Below are 9,852 nucleotides of genomic sequence, written 5' to 3' on the forward strand. Positions count from 1 at the left end.
TGAATAGTTACATGGTCTTCAGAAAGGACAGGGATGGCTGCACACACTCTTCTGGCAGGTGTGGCCATAATTGCCCGGAAATCCTTAGCCTGCCACCCTGTCACTCTGAACACTGTCCTTGAGGCTGTAGCAATTCGAACAATAATATTTAATAGGTTGATAACGGTATGCTTCATATATATTCCTCCTGATCTTGCACTTTCGAGCTCTGACTTCGAGGCGTTGGTTGACCAGCTGCCCGAACCATACATCTTAACAGGCGACCTTAATGCTCACAATTCTCTATGGGGCTCTTCTCGTACGGATGCCCGGGGTCGCCTGATAGAGAGGTTTCTTACATCCTCTGGAGCATGCCTTTTCAACAATAAACAGCCTACATACCATAACATAGGACACAACACATACTCATATCTTGACTTGGCTATTGGCTCTGCAGTTCTCTTTCCTCTTCTCGAGTGGGGTGTGGGCACTGACCCATATGGCAGTAACCACTTCCCCACCTCACTAACATACATAGGTAAAGGCCCATGCAGTTCATCTTCCCATAATAGGTTCAATGAAGCACTAGCTAACTGGAATACATTTACAGAGACATCCAAACTACACCACACATCCATAGGACACCTACACGTTGAAGAAGCTACCCAAATCCTCACGGCGCACATCCTCGACGCCGCCGAAAAGTCCATTCCCCACGCCTCTGGTGCCCCACGCAACCAGAGGAGGCCGTGGTGGAATGAGGACTGTAGGCGGGCGCGAGAGGCCCAGAACAAGGCGTGGGGTATCCTTCGTCGGTACCCCACGTCGAGTAACCTCCTCTTGTTCAAACTGGCCAAGGCGTTTGGAAAACGTGTGCGCCGTGGGGCAAAACGAGAGAGTTGGCACTCCTTCTTGACATCCATAAACTCGTACACAGACACACACAAAGTCTGGACACACATACGTCAGCTCAAAGGACAACAAACACACAGCCTGCCTCTGGTTAGCCCAACAGGGGACACACTCGAGGACCAGGCCAACACACTCGCACAACACTTCGAACACGTGTTCAGTTCAGCACACTACACAAAAACTTTCATGAAACACAAAACATCTGCGGAAAAGAAGTCCCTGCGTGATAGCAACAAGTCGCACACTTCTTACAATTCTCCTTTTTCAATTCATGAGCTGAAGGCAGCCCTGACAACATGTAAGCCTCCAGGTGCAGACAAAATCACATACACCATGATACAACACCTACACTCAGACACCCTTTAAACACTTCTACATCTATACAATAACATATGGCTTTCGGGGCACATTCCTCGCTCTTGGAGGGAGGCCATAGTAGTGGCTTTCCTGAAGGAAGGGAAGGACCCTTCCTCTCCCTCTAGCTATCGGCCCATCGCCCTTACAAGCTGCCTGTGCAAGCTCCTCGAGAAGATGATAAACCGTAGGCTCATGTACTTTCTTGAGTACAATGGTCTTCTCGAGAGCTGCCAGGCAGGCTTCCGGGCAGGGCGATCCACAAATGATCAGCTTGTTGCATTAGACTCATACATCAAAGATGCCTTTATACACCAACAGTATTGCATGACCGTATTTTTTGACATCGAAAAAGCGTACGATACGGCATGGCGTTACGGCATCCTTGCAGACTTAAAATCGTATGGTGTAACAGGTAATATGTTGAACACTCTTGATAGTTACTTGTTCAAACGAACATTTCGTGTGAGAGTCGGGTCGGCACTGTCCAGAGTTCACATTCAAGAAAATGGCGTGCCTCAAGGCGGAGTTTTGAGCTGCACGCTGTTTATCGTCAAGATGTATTCGCCTCGGAAGCATTGCCTCCATCGATCTCCTGTTTAGTGTATGTGGATGATGTACAAATATCTTTTAAATCTTGTAACATATCCATATGTGAACGTCAAGTCCAGCTTGGGGTAAAGAAACTCTCTCGCTGGGCAGACGAAAATGGTTTCAAACTTAATCCCACAAAAAGTACCTGTGTCGTATTCTCAAGGAGACGTGGAGTAAGGCCCGATCCTGAAATAAACCTCAATGGTGACCCAATCCCTGTTAAAAAGGAACATAAGTTTTTGGGTGTGGTGATGGATGAAAAACTCACATTCATATCTCACATCAAACAACTCAAACAAAAATGTCTAAAAACAATGAATATTTTGAAAGTCCTGTCTCACCAATCATACGGTGCAGATAAACAACTCCTGCTGCGCCTTTATACCGCTTTGGTAGGGTCTCGTTTGGATTACAGTAGTGTTGCCTTCAGGTCGGCTACAAAAACAGCGCTAAAAATGCTCGACCCAGTGCTGCACCTGGGGCTTCGCCTCTCGTGTGGTACTTTCCGTACAAGCCCTGTCCAAAGCCTGTATGTGGAGTGTGACAAGTGATGCCCGGAGTACCAGCGAATTTATGTTGATCTTTTATATGCTTGTAAAATATCATCAATCGACAACCATCATTTTAAACCTGTTTTTATGGATACATCCACGTCACAGCTGTTTTTAAATCGCCCATCTCTGTCTCTACCTTTCTCACTTAGGGTGAGAAGGGAAGCTTCTGAACTGTCAATCTCCTTTTTGGACACGTTCATAACATCTACCATTTACTTTATAGCCCCCTGGCAATTTCGCCCTGTATCGTGTGACCTGTCGTTTACACAATTACAGAAAAGCAGGGTACCACAATTCGCGATTTCACAACATTTTCAGTACCTGCAGCAACAATACCAGGCTGCAGAATTTTTTAGTGATGCATCGGAAACTTCCATCGCGGTGTCTTGTGCTGCGCACGGACCCAACTTTACGGCCTCTACATCGATGCATGTAAATTCGAGCATCTTCACGGCGGAAGCGTATGGCATTTGTCTTGTTGCTGGTCATATTGTTCAACATCACATTCAAAAGTCCATCATCTACACAGATTCATTCAGCGTTGTGCGTGCATTATCATCCCAAAAGCGTTCTAAAAATCACGTCATAAATCTAGTTTTTAAGACTTTAATGTCAGCGTATGCCAGAAATCTCGAAGTGATTGTATGTTGGGTACCGGGTCACTGTGGGATTGCAGGAAATGAGACCGCAGACCAAATGGCCGCCGCTGCGGCACACACGAACACAGTGGACATTACAAAATTACCGTACACCGACCTCAAGCCATACATAAGAGAACACCTTCGCAGAACCTGGCAAGCCGACTGGAGCACCCAGAGAGACAACAAGTTCCACCTAATTAAACCACACCTAGGACCATACACTACTGACTCACACAACAGATTCATTGAAGTTGCACTAGCTAGATTGCGGATAGGCCACACACATGCAACACACTCCCATCTGCTCACTGATTCTCCAAGACCTTTGTGTAGCAGGTGTGGGGAGGGCCTATCCGTAATTCACATTCTCATTACATGCAGAGCACTCCACAGAACAAGACGCAAACATTTCCCACGACTATACAGACAACACATCCCACTACATCCAGCACTGTTTTTAGCGGATGATCCCATAGTCCCTCTATACAACGCACTTTTACGTTTCTTAGCGAAATCAAATTTTTACAGCTTATTTCCTATCACGCGTAATTCTTGCACATAGTTTCATGCCCTGCACTATCACACCCTGGCCTTTTACACCAGCCATCCTCATTGTCTTACTGATTTTACTATTTTAATCTCTGCTTTTGTTGAGCAATCTTAGGGGTTACATCTTCAACCGTCATACATAACCATTGTTTTGGCGCTCTTTGCCCTAGTTGGCCTTGCGCCATAAACATCCAACCATCATCAAATTTTCCCAGTGCTTGCTGCGAACGACGAGGAAGAGGAGACGAACGAAGACGAGAGACGAAGTGGGGTCCCGCTAACACGGCCGTCATGTCTACTCCTACCGCGACTCCTCCTTCGTGGACACATGGGTATTGTTGAACTGTCAGTGAGCTTCGATCGCCCTCTTCCCGCACCAGCGACCCCCGGTCCTCAGCTTTTTCGAATAAAAAAATCTATCAATCAATCTTACGGCTGCTGTCATCCTCACTGGCCAGTCCACCTGAATGTAGTGAGGCCGCCGGTGGGAATTTCGCTCACAGGTTCTGTCTACGTGTATCTGATGGGGACGGCGATTTTTTCGCCAAATGAGTAAGTAATGCGTGAGTGATGCCCATGCACGCAATAAAAGGCAGGCGCGCGCTATGGCTTGAACCCGCACTTCAGGAATACATTCCTCCACGCCTGGAGCTTCATGAAGGGGGCGGCTAGAAAACGGACCGCGGCAGCAGCTAGCACGTGTGAGAGCCGCACTGGCCAGACGGCACGCAGGAAAGCCACCGTGGTAGAACTGCGCAGTGTCGGAGCGCGTCACGAGTCTCACGACAGCGTAATGACGAATTTGCGAAGCGTACAAGCGGCCGTCATTTGCGGGGTCCCTAAAGCAGCGCTCGTCGTCGAAGCTTATTACTCCATGGTACAAACCCAGGAAGCGCCTGGTAGCGTCAATCTGACCTTCAAGCTCAGCCAAGGCCAAGCAAGCGCCTCGTGTGGTTTCGCGGTGCCGACGGAAGCGCCACCGACCGCATTCTAATTCGTATGAAAATTGATCCCGGGTCTCCAGTGTCGTAGTGGAGCGCGTTGACACCGCGCTACCCCAGTACGTTGCCAGGCGTACGTACCGTCACCTTCACCCAGCGCGAGGTGAACGTGACGGCACGTGGGCTGAACAGGTGCACGCCAGGCAGGGATAACTCTGATTCTTGGGAAGCCGTGCACGCGTAAAATATGTCCCCAGAGACGTATACACGACGTAGCAGTCAAAAAAGTCTTTGATAAGCATTGCCAGGGAAAGCGATAATGATTTCGCCTTCAAAGCGCATTTTTTTGTGGCTGCGGTAGCTTACTGCCGAATATTTCAGAATACTTACCGAATGCAGCCCAGGCCACACTATTTCTGCGCCTAATTTCTTTCGCGTGATTTGAATCAGCTATGCATTTTTCCCAAGGTAGTTATTTCTCTATTACTGCATTACCTACCTTTAAAGGGCATCTCTGCATGTTTGCCCCGCTTCACATTACTTCTGGTTTCTCTGTGTTTATTTTTTATCCCGCAGCATTGCCTAGTATTCTAGTATGTTACCCCGCAGTAAGTTTCCCTAGCAGTATATAGATACTCCGGAAAAAAGGTTCCCTGTGCGGAAGTTCCTGCTCCACATCGGCCTTTGGCCCTCCGCTTTAGAAAAAATAGGGCCAATCGACTTTGTGAAGGTGGAATGATGGGAACGTGGTTGGACAACAAAGCCAAACGAGTGCACAGAACAAAACACGTCTTTAAAGACGATAGTCTTTCTTGGGCTACTTAAACCCAGAAATTTTGGTGTGTCTGAATGTCTGTATACGTCTATCTATCCGTCTGTCTGTCTGTGACTCGATTCAGCCACCTGGCCAAAGCAAAATAGTGCATCCGCAATAGTCTTATATAGTCACAGCTAAATCTACCCGTCTATGTCCGGTGTAATGTTCATACTTGTCAACATTGTTGAAGAAGAACAAGACATTACGCAAATATGCGACAACAAATCAATACAGAAGTGATAATTGCAGTGTTCCTTTATAAAAAAGCAAACATGCTTGACTTTTGCGAAATTAAATACTTCATTAAAGATTTCACTCCACCGTCACCTGCTGTCGCTCGCGCCACTATAGCTTCTGGCGCCATTTTACGAAATCAACCGGCAACAGCTACGCAAGGTTCCACTAGATAGGTTTCACCAGAGTCCGTCAATGCTTGACGGACTCTGGTTTCACGTTCTACTTGCAACGCACGTGGAGTAGGGAAACGCGGTTCTATAAACGTTGAAGTAGGGCGCCTCGATTAACGCTCGTCTTCGCCGTACGGCAGCGTTCGCATCGAGACACCCGGTTTGGAACAGTGGAACGCGGGAAATTTAAAATGACTTAAGAAAACCTTTGGCGTCTTTACCTTGGGAGGAGCGCGACGCAAGAGGAGCATGAGAGGTGAGCGGGAAAGCGAAGGGAGGCATTTACTTCGCAAAAGCCGATAAAGACTATCGTCTTTTGACGGCATTTGCAACGAAAGGAGGAGATACGCGGCCGATTTTTTTTTTTTACAATTTGCTATTGAGCAAACTTTTTAGTTAGCTTAATTAAACTTGTAAGGACCCAGTCTTATCTATAGCAGACAAACATGTGGCCGTCCATTACCCTCCCGCAGAATTGCCTGTGTATTGGCAGCAGACCCGAAGTTTCACAAATTTTCCAAATCCACTGCGAACTACCTAATTATGAAAGTAAATGAAACTCGCCGTAATGATGGAGTCGTCTGAGTGTCTATTTGATTTGATTGATTGATTGTGGCGTTTAACGCGCCGACGCAACGCAGGCGATGAGGCGCGCCGTAGTGGAGGGCTCCGGATTAATTTTGACCACCTGGGGATCTTTATCGTGCGCCGAAATCTCGTACACACGGGCGTTTTTGCTTTTCGCCTCCATCAGAAAAGCGGCCGCCGCGGCCGGGAATCGAACCCGCGACCTCGTGCTCAGCAGCGCAACGCCTTAGCCACTTGAGTGTCTATTTGTCACAATTTCGACAAAGCAAGAGTTAGAGCCAGTTCCTTTAGCCATATATGCGCATATGTATATTGACAGCAAACGGGAATTCTGTAGTGTTTACAACTCACTGTGAGCAGAACTAATTACTACAAGTAAATGAAACTCGGGGTAATGATATAGTCGCCTTAGCGGCCAATTGTCATAATTTTGGAGGGATAGTTTTTCATAAAACAAGCGTTATCTGCGATATTTGCGATGAAGTTGGCTTTGCCGCAAGGCATTTTGTCCCCTATACCGAAGTAAGCCGCCCAGCATACCCCCTCCCCCATGGAAACTCATGCTGGGAATGCAACCGGGGGCTAGAGGCTAGATAAACAGCTTTACTGTAAAGTTCTCCTCAAATATAAATCACTACCCGATTCTACAACAGATTTCCAGCTTACGTCGAGTACAGTTACTATACTGGTAATGTTGGCCCTTGTTATACGACAGGTATATATCCTGCTTATTTTCATCCACTACTCCAAGAAGACTTTGTTGAAACTAAACACGAAAGGAGTGCAATGGAGCGGCTACACGCGTTTTCACTGATGCCTGAGCCTGCGCGGAGGCGCTCTTCCCGTCGTGTGGCTGGCCGGGTGGCGGCGGCCCCATATCAGCACTCGAGCGTGAGAGCCAAGGCTCGTTCGCCGCGACATCCGACGCTCGGTGAGGGGAGGGGTGGGGGGGAGCAAAAGCACATATATAGAGGCGGGCAGCGGTCGGCCAGATATCGATAGAGCCTCGTGCACCGAGGGCTTCTCTCCGCCGATGGTCCGACGCGCCATCATGTTTGCACCGCTGCTGCTCATCGTCGCCCTCACCGCCGGTTCAACGCAGGCGCACCCGCAGGGTCAGTAAGCATGTACACCTGACGACTATAATAAGTCCCTTTCAACTGCGTGCGGCAGGCTTGCGTGAACAATTGGTCCCCTGCCGTCTTCGAAGCGCGTTCTTTTTTTGCTGTCGGCCAGAGATCTCTTGCAGTATCGACGTGCCAAGCTTAATCAGTTCTCCTTGGCTGACTCCCATCTGACTCTTCTGCGAAGACACGCGCACCCGACTGCACCTGAGCACGACGAGGATGATGTGCCTGATGGCAGGAGGGGAATGCATAAGCGCGACTTCATTTAGCACGGGCTGACCGTGCATGCATGCACGAGGCGAAGGTGATACCCAGCAAACGGAGAAGCTCAACTGGCCTATGTATACCGCATTTGCGCGATTCTAACGCGCACTTTTTTTCGCTAAAAGTATTGATTGATTGATTGTGGGGTTTAACGCGCCGGCGCTACACAGGCGATGAGGAGCGCCGTAGTGGAGGTCTCCGGATTAATTTTGACCACCTGAAGATCTTTAACGTGCGCCGAAATATCGAACAAAAGGGCGTTTTTTTTTCCCCCGCTAAAAGTAGCCTATAAACCCGTGTGCGCGTTATGATCGGATTCAAAACAGATAGCAGCTTTAAAGCGGCCGGCCGTATCGCCATGGACCATAACTCCACTTGAAATCCAACTCAATGTAATCTAAGAACAAGGTATTTTTGCTGCCACAGTTGCGTGCGTCAAGTAAAATGTCTTACGGCTTTGTGAGAGGTACATGATGCTATGTCGTTTGTATCTGCGCGGTAGAATCACCGTCAAATTATTCTTTTTGTTTTTAATTTTTCTAATTAAACTTGCCTGCGCGTTAGAATCGTGCAAATATACAGTATTGGACATAAAAATGTATCCGTTCCGAACGTTGATTTTAGACTAGTTCGAGCGTTATAACTTACCACTATGGTTACGAAGTCCGATGGCGACGCCGCGTGCACAAGGGAAAGGTATGGCAACGCGCCCCGACCTCCCTTTGGCAGCTGCAGGGCGCTAATGTAGCGAGGATTTGCCTGTTTTAGCTGTGCATCCGTGAGTTCGCCTGCATGTTCTCCTTTTTGACGGCTGGCAGATTTCAAATCCTTTAAAGTGCTATAAACAAGAACTGTCGGAGATTCTTGCAGGGATGCACACCACAGGTGCACAAGTTACGCTCTTTATTCGCGTGCAAGCGAGCAAGGCCCGTGTTTCATTACTCACCCTCCCCACGTGCAATTTCCCCAAGGGCGCGTGTGGATCCTTGTACACGTGGTCGCTTCCGATTCCACTATATTTCCTCGGCGCTCTGGCGTGATCACTCTCACTTCACAGCGATGTGCATGAAATGCCGTCGCAGAATGTGTAGCGCACATTGCTCGGGATGACGCAGATGCCTGCCAACTTTTTATACCAAAATGTGATTTATACGCCCGCCTCAAGCGAGAGATCTGTCCGCACGTAGTACATATATCACGAAGTCGGTGCAACATAACCTCGCACCCTTCGTCATATCACCCGTGGTGGCGTACCGGCCGAAGGCACGGCATGACGGACTGTTCAGCTGATTTTGATGCGTAGCATTCTTTGTCGGGTACCCGCACAGCCAGAACCGTGTAACGCCCTGCACTTCCACAAAAATGCAGATATCGCGGAAGTTCCACCTGTAAGCGCCATAATGGAGTAAATAGAGATAACTGGTCCCACGAAATTTTGAAAAACTAAAACATAGGAATAAAAAAATTAAGGAAAATGGCGAAACGTGTAACGCCCTCAATTTCCAAAATAATGCAGATTTCGCGAAAGTTTCAAATGTAATCGTTATAATAACATAAATGAAGATAATTGGTCGGACGACATTTTGAAAAACACAAAAATAAGAAAAAATATTAAAAAATTACAGAAAATGTCAAAACGTATAACGCATGGCATTACCACAATAATGCAGATTTCGAAAAAGTTCCACCAGTAATCTTTATAATAGCGTAAATGGAGATAATTGGTCGAACGAAATTTTGAAAAACTAAAAAATGAGAACAATGTAAAATAATTACGGAAACTGGCGAACCATGTAACGCCCTGCATTTACACAATAATGCAGATTTCCCGAAAGTTCCAAATGTAATCCTTATAATAACCTAAATGAAAATAATTGGGCGGACGAAATTTTGAAAAACTCAAAAATAAGAAAAATATTAAAAAATTACAGAAAATGGCAAAACGTATAACGCATGGCATTTCCACAATAATGCAGATTTCGCGAAAGTTACACAGTTATAATGGCCGAAATAGAGATAATTGGTCGGACAGGATTTAGAAAAACCAAAAAATTTGGCTGTAAAAAACTCACACTCAAGACAAGCGGCATAAGAATGCTACGCATTAGTAGATAATTCTCTGAAT

The sequence above is a fragment of the Haemaphysalis longicornis genome, unplaced genomic scaffold (genome assembly GCF_048455015.1).
Source record: "Haemaphysalis longicornis isolate Haplotype H1 unplaced genomic scaffold, Haemaphysalis longicornis Haplotype H1 scaffold_58, whole genome shotgun sequence".
Taxonomy (NCBI): Eukaryota; Metazoa; Arthropoda; class Arachnida; order Ixodida; family Ixodidae; genus Haemaphysalis; species Haemaphysalis longicornis.